The following is a 10,796-nucleotide window of genomic DNA, read 5'->3' as shown; positions in this document are numbered from 1 at the left end:
GTCGTTTCTTCTGATTCCTTCAAATGCCATTTGTCTGCCCTCCCTGGACCACAGGAGGCAGGAAAGGACTTGTCTCTAGCACTTGAATTTCTTGACTAGCTTTGGTGCAGAGCTTCTCAAAGTGTGGTCTACACAGAATCAAGGTTAAGGTCCGGGAGTCTGCACTTTTGGTAGGCATCGTCCATGATTCTTATGCACACTGAGTTCAAGAAACCTTGGGATGCCTGGGCGGCTCAGTGGTTGAGCGTCTGCCTTTGGCTCAGGGTGTGATCGAGGTGGGGTCCTGGGATCGAGTCCCACATAGGGCTTCCTGTATGGAGCCTACGTCTCCCTCTGCCTCTCTCTCTCTCTCTCTCTGTGTGTGTGTGTGTCTCATGAATAAATAAATAATCTTAAAAAAAAAGAAGAGAAGGAGAAGAAGAAGAAGAAGAAGAAGAAGAAGAAGAAGAAGAAGAAGAAGAAGAAGAAGAAGAAGAAAAAGAAAAAGCCCTAGTTTAGAAAGACAACTTGCTAGGTGCAAAGTGGATGGCAGACTTCAGGGAGAAAACAATAGGAGTAGAGGGATGGGAGGCCAACCCATCTCTTCCTCTAAGAAGCCAGAGCTGTTCTCCAGTCTGCAGCACAGCTATGACACTAGGTGGTAACTGACTACGCTTCCTATTCTCCAGGGTCATTGAGACTTACCACTTCAAGCACACACAAGCTCTCCCAACAACCCACAGCCTCGGGTTTGGTCTGGCCACTGGCCACAAATCCATCCTGGGGCCCCAGCCTTGTGTTACCTCATAGTCAGACAGAGGTAAACTCTCCAGTCTCTTCAAAGCTCTCGCCTTCCTTGGCTGCGCCTTGGTGTCTCTGCCCCCCTACTTCATCACATAAGCTGGTGCTAGAAGAGGATGGTAACTGCACTGCACATAGTGGAGGGTCCAACAGAAAGATCCAGAGTGAGAGGCACTGTCAGGCCCTTTATGGGCCTCTAGTTAATGACCACCCTTACCATGAAACATTGCCCCACCTCAGCCCCAACACACACACACACACACACACACACACACACACACACACACACCATATCAATCAATTTAAAATAGACCTTCATCTCATGTTAAATGGAACTTCTTTGATGGAAAAAAGAAGAAGAAGAAAAAGGAAATGATTTTAAATTTTTCTGAGTTTTAAAGTACATTCTTCATTTGGTTCTCATAATTCAAACTTTATTGCATTTATATAAAACTGTTAAAGAGTTGGATTGTGGTTTATAAGTTGGCTAAGTTTGCCTTTTACGGACAGTTAATAAAACTTTTGTTCATTTTGATTTTCCAATTTCGCATCTTAGAACCAACACCTTTTCCCCATGTTGCGAACTTGTTTTGGCTCTTTGGAAGCTCTCAGGGTTTAGATTTCGGTTGAGCAGGGAGGGAGCCTTGGTGCCAGGGGTGTTCAGAAGCCACAGGGAGGCCACGAGGACTTGAACTCAGAAGTGTTTGTAGATTCTTTGCATTTTCTATATAAAGGATCCTATCAGCTGCACATAGTGACCTCTTGCCTCCCGATCTCTCTCCAGTGTCTCCTCTTGGGAGAATCTAACTGGAAACCCACTGAAAGGGGAGGGGGTCTGGAAAATACAGCATGTGGATGCCCAGCCACAGTCTCCTGGGGGACGTTAGGTCCACGTAGTGGTAGCCTCCAGGTACACCACAGGCAGCTGTAGAGGCCACAGACCAAGAAGGCTCAGGCCAAATTATAATGATCAGATCACAAGGGTTATTGAATCTACTTAAAACATACAGCCAGAAATAAGAGGAAAGGGTTGGGGTGGGTTAACCTGCTTGGGATAGGGAGCAAGCAGAGTTAGTGAACCCCACCGCCTTGTGTTATGCTCTGACAGTTTAGTTGTAAGGACCAGAACGGACATTAAGTAAGAGATTCGTAGATGAACATGGTTGGAACCAGTGCTGCAGCCAAGGCTTGCTGTGTTGGGAGGTGCAAGGGCAAGTGGGCCTGGTCACAGGTCTACTCACACAGCTAGTCAGTGTCCTGTGCAGCCATCCTTTCTGCCAGCATTTCTGGGGCAGAGCGTATAGGGACCTATTGGTGTCACCAATAGGTAGACAGTTGAGGTAGATAATGACCCGGCTGTCAGCCCTGAGGTGGTATGCTCTCTACCTCTCTGTCCCTTTCCACCTGTAAGTAATACTCTTGTTCGTTCCATTTTTTTTTTACAATACATTCCATTTAGTTTATTTTTACCTGTCTTTGCAGATTAGAAACTTCCTACCATTTTTAGCACATCTGAATTCTGCCCATGTCTCACAAGACTTTGTTTGGTTATTATCTGTAGTTAATCCAGCTGATGAATTTTGCCCATCCTGTTTGCTTTGCTTGGCCTTTGGAGAGGAATTGAATATTCTCATCTAATGGAGCAAACACACACTATCTCTCGCATTCTAGAGAAGAGTATAGAAATGTGGGGTTGGAACTAAGAGACTCAGAGTAAGTAATTGGCACTAATCCAATGTCATATATTTTTCATACAGAGAACTACTTTCCCTGCTCTGCTTGCTGAGTATCTTCTGCTTTCCCTTCTGGTCTGAAATGCCATTTTATCATATGCCAACATTTTGTATAAAGGAGGGCCCGTTCCTGGACTCTATCTGTTGGTCACCATATGTGTCCCACCACCTTTACCACCGTCTTCTCTACTACAGCTTTCAGAAAGTCCTGATAGGAGTAGGGAAAGGGAAGACCCTAATTTTCTTCAGAAAAGTGGCCTGGCTACTCTCAGCTCTTTAGTCTTCCTTGTGTATTAGAATCTGCTTATCAGGTTCTTCCCCCAAAATAGCTTTTGGGATCTCGATCAGAACTTCTCTGTAGATTAATCTGGAGAGAACCAAATCTTTCCCTCAGTGAATTTGGCATAGCTTCGTATTGTTTGGGTCTTCCTTAAGGCTTCTGATTTTCCTGCAGTGGTTTTAATTCATCTTTTGTAGATTTATTCCTAGATGATGGATGTCCTCTAATGCTATTATAAATTGTATCTTCTTTTTAATTATTTTTGTTGTTGGTGTATGAAACAAATCATTTTTTAATATTAATCTTCTATTGAACTACCTTGCGAAATTCTCCTATTATTTTTGTAGATTCTTTGGATTCTTTATGTAAAAGGATCATATCAGCTGCATATAGTGATAATTTTATTTCTTCTTTCTAATCCTTCTCCTGCTGAATTATTACTTTGCTAAGGCAGTGTCCTGGCAAGAACATTCACTACAAAGATTAAAAATGTAGTGATCCTATACATCCTTGCCTCACTCCAGATTTTAAAAGCTAATATTTGTTTAACTTAAATCTTTTTTTCAAAGATTTTATTTATTTATTTGACAGAGAGAGAGAAAGAGAAAGAGAGAGCACAAATAGATGGAATGGCAGAGGGGGAAGGAGGAGCAGGCTCCCCGCTGAGCAAGGAGCCCAGAGTGAGACTCGATCTCAGGACCTGGGGATCATGACCTGAGCCGAAGCCAGATGCTTAACCAACTGAGCCACCGAGGTGCCGTGCTTAATTTTTCATATGTGCTTTGTATCATGCTAAACACATTCCTTTCTATTCCTCATTAACTAAAAGCTTTCTTTAATAATGAACTTACTACGATTTTTTTAAATGTCTTCTCTTGATCTATCAAAATGATATACATTTTTCTCCTTTATTATGGTAGTATAGTGAATTACATTTATAGATTTTCTAACATTAAACCAACTTTGCAATAAGCCCAACTTTGTCATGGTTTATTATCATTTTTATACACTGTAGAATTTAATTTGCGAGTCCAATTTTCTCTTTATGATTTTTGCTTCTGTATTCATAAATGAAATGAGCCTGTATTTTTTCCTTCATCACTATGTCATTGTTTGATTTTTGTATTGGGGTTATAAAGTCCTTATAGAATGAGTTGGAGAGTATTTCTTTTTCTCTCTTCTATCCTCAGGAAGAGTTGTTACAAGATTGGGATGATTACATCCTTAAAGATTTGTTAGAACTTGCCTATGAAATCATTTGGGCCCAGTATTTAGCATGAGACTATTTTAAAATGCTAATTCCATTAGTTGTTATGATTTCTCAGTTTAAAAACATTTCTTCTTGAGTAAGTGTTATTATTTTCCTAGGCAGTTACATATTTATCAAAGTTTTCAAATTGTTATTGATAAAATTCCTTCTGCCTCATTAATCTGCACTTTATCTGGAGTATGTCCCCTTTTTAATCATCACTTGTGAATAATTTGTGTCTTAATTTGTTACAAATTTTTTAATTATAGAAGTTTTCAAATTACTTTTGGCTGTATATGTATGTATACATGAACTATATATTGAAATAACATCCCTCCATTGCATTTGAGTGGGCGGGGCTGTCCTTAGAAGGGAGTGAGTTCGGGCTGACCACCCAGTGCAAGGCGCCCAAGATAATCTTTCACAGGCCCCTTGGGATATCATTAAAGGCAAAAATATAATGATGGTTAGAAAAGAGGAAGAAAATGTGATGTCTCATTTTCCCTTGCCCTCCACGCATTGGCCTCGGGCCACAATCTCAGTTTTGCTCCTAAGGGACAAGCTCTTCAGTCAGAGAGCAAGGCTCTGATAGTTCAGTTAGACTTGCACACACCTCTTCTGTGCATTGTTGCTGCTGTTAAGAGCTGGTGATACGTAAGTGGGAAAAAAAGCATGTCACCGTGTGATGCTATTTTATTGTGTGAAGTGATAACATGCATCCCGCACGTACAAAATGATTGTCTCTGGTGGCAAAGTTATGGCTAAATTTCACTTTCTTTTCCACTTCTGTGGGCAGCCTGTGCATTTGGTTTTTACAATAGCTGTGCATTACTTTTACAAAGATAATAAGCAAAACTATTTTCGTTTTGAGAAGGTAAAAGGCACCACATATAATCAATTCGTATAGTCCTTTCTTTTAGCTCTGCTAGGTCCTGGGTTGTCTATGGGAGCAGCCTTGTGATCACTGAACACAGCTTGGCTAAAGGAGGAACACGTCTGTGAGGAGGACGACTTGGATAAGGCTCTGTTAAGTCCTGGGAAGCAGCGCCCTGAGAAGGGTCAGACATCCATTGTTTGCATCCATGAGCGTGGCTGTGCTTCTGGTATTGTCTCTGCTCATTTCCCTTGTGTCCTTTCTAGGCTTTCAATAAATCTTCCTCACAGCGGAGGCCTAGCTGAGCATTGCTCATGAATGCTGGTGGATAGTGTTTATGTTTGCATTAAAGCCAGACTATCAAAGGAGGTCCAGGCTACCCTGGGGGTCAGAGTGTAATTGATTCAAGAAAATTCCAAGATGAAGGATTTATGGAGAAACAAAAGTGGAGCCACTTAGCAAACTGCCTTTTTCGCTTGGAAATACTGTGTGACGCTACCTGAAGGTAGGTGTAGGGAAGCAATTTCCTTCATTAGAGGGCCCAGGAAGCACCCCCCTCAAGGGGCTGGATCACCTCGCACACAATATTGCATCTAGTTCATAGGCCAATAGGCTTGAAAATCCAGAGACCCATCAATCTTCATCTCTGCAAACCCAAATTGAGAGCGTTAATAACATACATCTTATGGAAGCCAAAGCAAAGAGGGTGGCTATTTTTAACTCAGGGCAGGAAAATGTGGCTGGAAAGGAAACATCTGTCCTAAGCTATTGACTCTTATGCTTTGTGTAGAGGTCTTTTCTGTCTTGAAACCATCAAAAATAAAATAAGGTGCTTGGTCCAGCCCTGGCTCTGGAAGAAAAGGGCTAAGCATTCCTCACTTCTCATTTCTCCCACTTCTCAACTCCTGCGTTGGACCTGTGGCCTGGAAGAGACCACCTCGGAGGCAGAGGGTGTGGGGTTGGCTCAAGAGTGGCCCGATTCCTGGGAATTTTAGGGAACTCTCCTAGTTTAGCATCTTCATCCAAGATGGCCTCACCTTTTAGGGTTCAAAATTTGCACACTCCCTAGCTGGGGGGTCTTATACTGGGAGAAGACCTCCGAGTGCCAGAATAACTTTCCTTGGCAGTTCTGGCTGCTGCCTTCTGAGCAAAGAAGATGTTCCTTCTTTTAGGGGCAGCAAGAAAGCTCCCTTTTCTCCAAGACAGGCCAGGCTCCAATGCGTCTAGCTGGGTAAAGGGGGCAAATGTGAACTCGCAAAGGTTCAGAGACCTCTTTTTGTCTCCGTTGAAGCATTTTTCATCACTTTGGAACATACAGAGCAAGGCTGGATTTACTCGTCAAGATGAAGGCTCAAGGTGAAGCACCTGATGGAGGAGGAGGGTTGAAGTAGATAGTGCTCAGGTGGTGCACTGCACAGTCCAGCAGCACCAACCACACATACTTGAGGGATGCAAAAGATCTCCGTAGAGTGGCTAGAGATGGAGAAGAGGAGGAGGAGCAAGGCTGAGTACATAGCTGGTTATGGAGCTCCTAGTTTTTGTCTTGGGCAACTGGCCACTATAGTTCTACGTTCTTTCTTTCTCTCATCTCTCACTCTTTCTGTCCCCCTCTCTTTTTCTCTGTCCCTCTCTCCTTCTCTCTCAACTTCTTTCAGTTTTTAACCAAAGACTGAACGAGGAAAGAAACAATTTTTGTTTTCCAGATTGGGTAGAGAGTTAGTTGCCAGGAGAAGTGACCGGGGAAGAACAAGAATAGAGGAGCCTGGCCAGATCTGCTCATTCTCTCTCCTGGTGCACTCCCAGCAGAGCAGTGTCAGAGCGGCAGGGCTTGGAGGGTGTGAAACAGGCTTGCCAAATTGCATGAGTCTCTAAAACGATCCATATGTCTGGGCTGCACCAAACTTCTGAGCTCAGGGAGGGGGCTGATAACATCATCTACTGGATGGGAGTACAGTACTCTTCCTTTGGGGAGGATTGCATGTCAGCCTGACTAGATGCTGCTAGACTTATAACGATCCAGGTTTGGGAACTCAGGGTGCAAGTGCTCAGGGTGTGGAGGAAGGAAGAGGAGTGGGGAGTAGCACGAACAGGAAAGAAGAAGTCTCTAAGCCAGAGTCTATGAACCATTCAGTAGGAAAGGAGTTTGGAAGCCCCAGGACATGGAGTTTCCTTTAAAATTTTTTCCACACCAGGAGAGAGTTTTGGGGGAGCCACCGTGCAGATGGAGTCCAGGCCATTTGCCTACTTCGTGGGAAGTCTAGACTCATTCCTGCAATTCACCCTCCAGAGCCAAAGAAGAGTCACTGTCTTTGCCTCACTTCCTTAACCCCCGAACTGTAGCCTCCTCTGGGGTGGAGGGTAGCAGATGGTACACAGCTGTGGGACACATCTGGTTTTGGAGGGATCAGAGGAAGACACAAAGGCCAGTTGAAATCCCAAGGGCTACCCTGGAGGCATGTCTCCAAAGATGGGGTGGTGCCCCTGACACTCTACCCAGATCCCATCTTGGACAGGCTTCGTGTTTTTCCTTAGTCCTCCACGCCTTCACTCCACTCCAGCTTCAACTGGATTAGATGATGATTTTGCGAGAGTGGCCAGGCAGCTGCTTCCCAGATGTGTGTTTTCTCCAGAGATGGCCACATCCAAACCGGGGAGCTTTGGAAGGGCTGGCTGGGGACAGGGGCAGTCTCCAGGACGTGTTGACCTAGGGGAGCAAGTGCAGGAACCATCTGAAGACCCCACAGTAAAACCAGAGGATTAGAACTCAAGAGGGAGTGGGAAGGTCCTGGAGTGTACTCAGCTCTTGTCTCCAAAAATCTGTGTCCAAACATATGACTTTATTGAATTTGCCAAATAATCTGACTCATTGCGTGCGTGTGTGTGTGTGTGTGTGTGTGTGTGTGTGTGTGTGTGTGTGTGTGTTTGCTCACAAGTAGAACATAATCTTCAGGAAAGTCTACTGCTTCTCTGTATCTCCTGCATTTTTCTCTCGGAATACCAGCGGCCTCTGATCTGGTCTCCCTCGGACCATTCTGGAGTTTCCCCTGTTCATTCTTCACGCAGCAGGCAGGGATAATATGTTTAAAATGAAAACTGGGCCATTTCATTCCCCCACTGAATACCCTTCAATGACTTCCCTTTGCTCCAAAGCAAAGTGCAAACTGCGCACTGTGGCCAATCAGATCTAAAGGGGCTGGGTTTCACCTTGCCTGTCAGCCTGGGCTCTCAGGCTGGCCCCTTCACCCCCTCTCCCTGTCACTGGCTGTCTCAGGTTCCTAAATCTTCCCAAGGTCTCTTCCAACCTCAGGTCTCCACCTGAGCTGTCCCTTTGCCTGACTGCTCCTCCCAGCTGATTACAGCCCCCCTGTAAGCTGGCTCCTCACCTTCTGGTTTTCCCCACCTGCCCGACTGAAACTAAGCGCCCCCCCCCCTCCAAGTCCCTTCCATTGTGTCTTGCAGAACCATCTTTTTAAAAACTCAGTCGTGGGACACCTGGGTGGCTCAGGGGTTAAGCATCTGCCTTTGGCTCAGGTCATGATCCTGCGGTCCTGGATCGAGTCCTGGATCCAGTTCTCTGCAGGGAGCCTGCTTCTCCCTCTGTCTATGTCTCTGGCTCTCTTTGCGTGTCTCTCATGAATAAATACATAAAATCTTTAAATAAATAAATAAATAAATGAATAAAACCTCCATTCGTAGTACCTATCCCATTTTACAGTCACACATTTCTTGTTTATCACCTGTCATCCCCATTTGGCTGTAAGCAGCATGAGGATGGAAGCCATGCGCATTTGTGCCCTGGTGCAATGCAGGCCCGTAGCAGACCCTCTGGATATTTCCTGAATGAATGAATGAACTGTGGCTTTATTATCTTGTCAGTATTCTTTGCTTTATTGGTTCACAAATATATTTTTATTTCGCACATCAATCAAAGATATTTTAAGGTTAGGGGCTGACAGAGAATTATCATATGCTAGGTATAGTCATTTCATAAAAATAAGGTCTTCCTTTTTATAACCTCAAGTTAAGAAGAGCATAAACTCAAAAGGAAGCCCTTGCTACAGGAGTACAGTTGGTGACCTTCTCCTGTTTTTCTATCAGTTTCCTGAGGACTTATGAGGATGTTGTGGCAAATGGCCCATGCCTTCTGACTGGTGTTTGGAACCCTTAGCCCAACCTCACAGCTCCCATAACCTAGGACCCTGCCTGGCACTGGTCAGGGTCGGAGTAGGACCCTGAGTGTCCAGATGGGCCCGGACCAGTCCCTTCCCAGCTCTGGAGCGTGGCCTTGGCACCTGTGGAATGATAGGGTTCCGCCTGGGCACTGAGACGGGTGCTAACTGCCCCCCACACTGCCCAGGAAGAGGGAGGCCAAGCCCTGCGTGCTGCTGAGGGGACCGAGGGGGTGGCCCGAGTCCCAGCCGCAGTTGGGGGAGTGTGGTGGTCATTTCCTGGGGTGAGGGGCAGCCAAAGGAGGTGGGGGGAAGCAGCCAAAGTGGGTGGCCAGTTCCTGTCTCTGGCCCTTGGGGCAGCGCCTGGAGCTCCTGCCAGGCTCCCACACCTTGGCTAAGAATAGCTCAGCTCTTTCCTGCTGGCCTGTAGTCCCCCGGAGCCCAGAGGAAAGCCAGCCGGACCATCCAGCCTCAGGCTGGGCCGTCCCTTCCGGCCATTCTCTCCTCCGCTCGCTCACAGGGGGGATCAAAGGGCCGCCAGGGTTGCACTTCTAGTTTCTGACGAAACCACCTAATAATAGCACCGTGGGGTGCAGAAAAGGGTGGTATTTGGGCCACTGCCGAAGGACAATGGGAGGCTGGAGGCCTTGAGACCGAGAGCTAAGGATTTGGGTGCTCAGGGTCAGGGGACGTGTGCCGGGGGGAAGAGAAGGTCCTTGGGGGTCTTTGGGGGGGAAGCTCAGGTGCACGCAGGGGGTCCGACTGGGGATCTGGGGGAAAGGACGTGCCTGCTGCTGGCCAAGGAGACTGAGGAGGCCGAAGTGGGGCAGCTCCATAGCTGACAGCAGCAGGTGGCCCGAAGACCACACTTTGAGAAAGAGCCAACAACAGGCGACGTGCCAGTCCAGAGAGCAGGTCCCTGCGTGAGGGGCTGGCCCTGCCCTGGCTCCCGAGCTAACTTCAGGACCATCCCTAGGTCCCAGTGACTCCGGTGACCATCTCATTTGTCATCCAAACAGAGACTTTTTTTTCAAAGATTTTATTTATTTATTTATCCATGACAGACACAGAGAGATGCAGAGAGAGAGAGGCAGAGACACAGGCAGAGGGAGAAGCAGGCTCCATGCAGGGAGCCCGATGTGGGACTCGATCCCGGGTCTCCAGGATCACACCCTGGGCTGAAAGTGGCGCTAAACTGCTGAGCCACCCGGGCTGCCCCCAAACAGAGACATTTTTGATGGTGAAAGAGGATGTTTTTATTAACTATGCCAGGACAGCAGGCATAAACAGAGCGGGTCCCGGGAAACCAGGGCATCTGGTTGCTCTAACCACTAACCATTGCTGCGTGTCCATGTTCTCCTCTCCTTAGCTCTTCAGGAGGAAGAGAGGAGATATAATTGATAGAAGAAAGAAGAAGAAGAAGAAGAAGAAGAAGAAGAAGAAGAAGAAGAAGAAGAAGAAGAAGAAGAAGAAGAAAAGAGAAAAGGAAAGAAGAAAAGAAAGAAAAGAAACAAAGAAGAAAGAAAGAAAAGAAAAGAAAAGAAAAGAAAAGAAAAGAAAGAAAAGAAAAGAAAAGAAAAGAAAGAAAAATGAAAAGGAAAAAAAAGAAAAGAAAAGAAAGAAAAAAGAAAAGAAAAGAAAAGAAAAGAAAAGAAAGGAAAAGAAGAGAAAGAAGAAAAGTCGGGACCACAGAAACCTGGAGCTCCAGCGC

The sequence above is a fragment of the Vulpes lagopus genome, chromosome 1 (assembly GCF_018345385.1).
Source record: "Vulpes lagopus strain Blue_001 chromosome 1, ASM1834538v1, whole genome shotgun sequence".
NCBI lineage: Eukaryota > Metazoa > Chordata > Mammalia > Carnivora > Canidae > Vulpes > Vulpes lagopus.
This window is presented reverse-complemented; position numbering follows the sequence as displayed.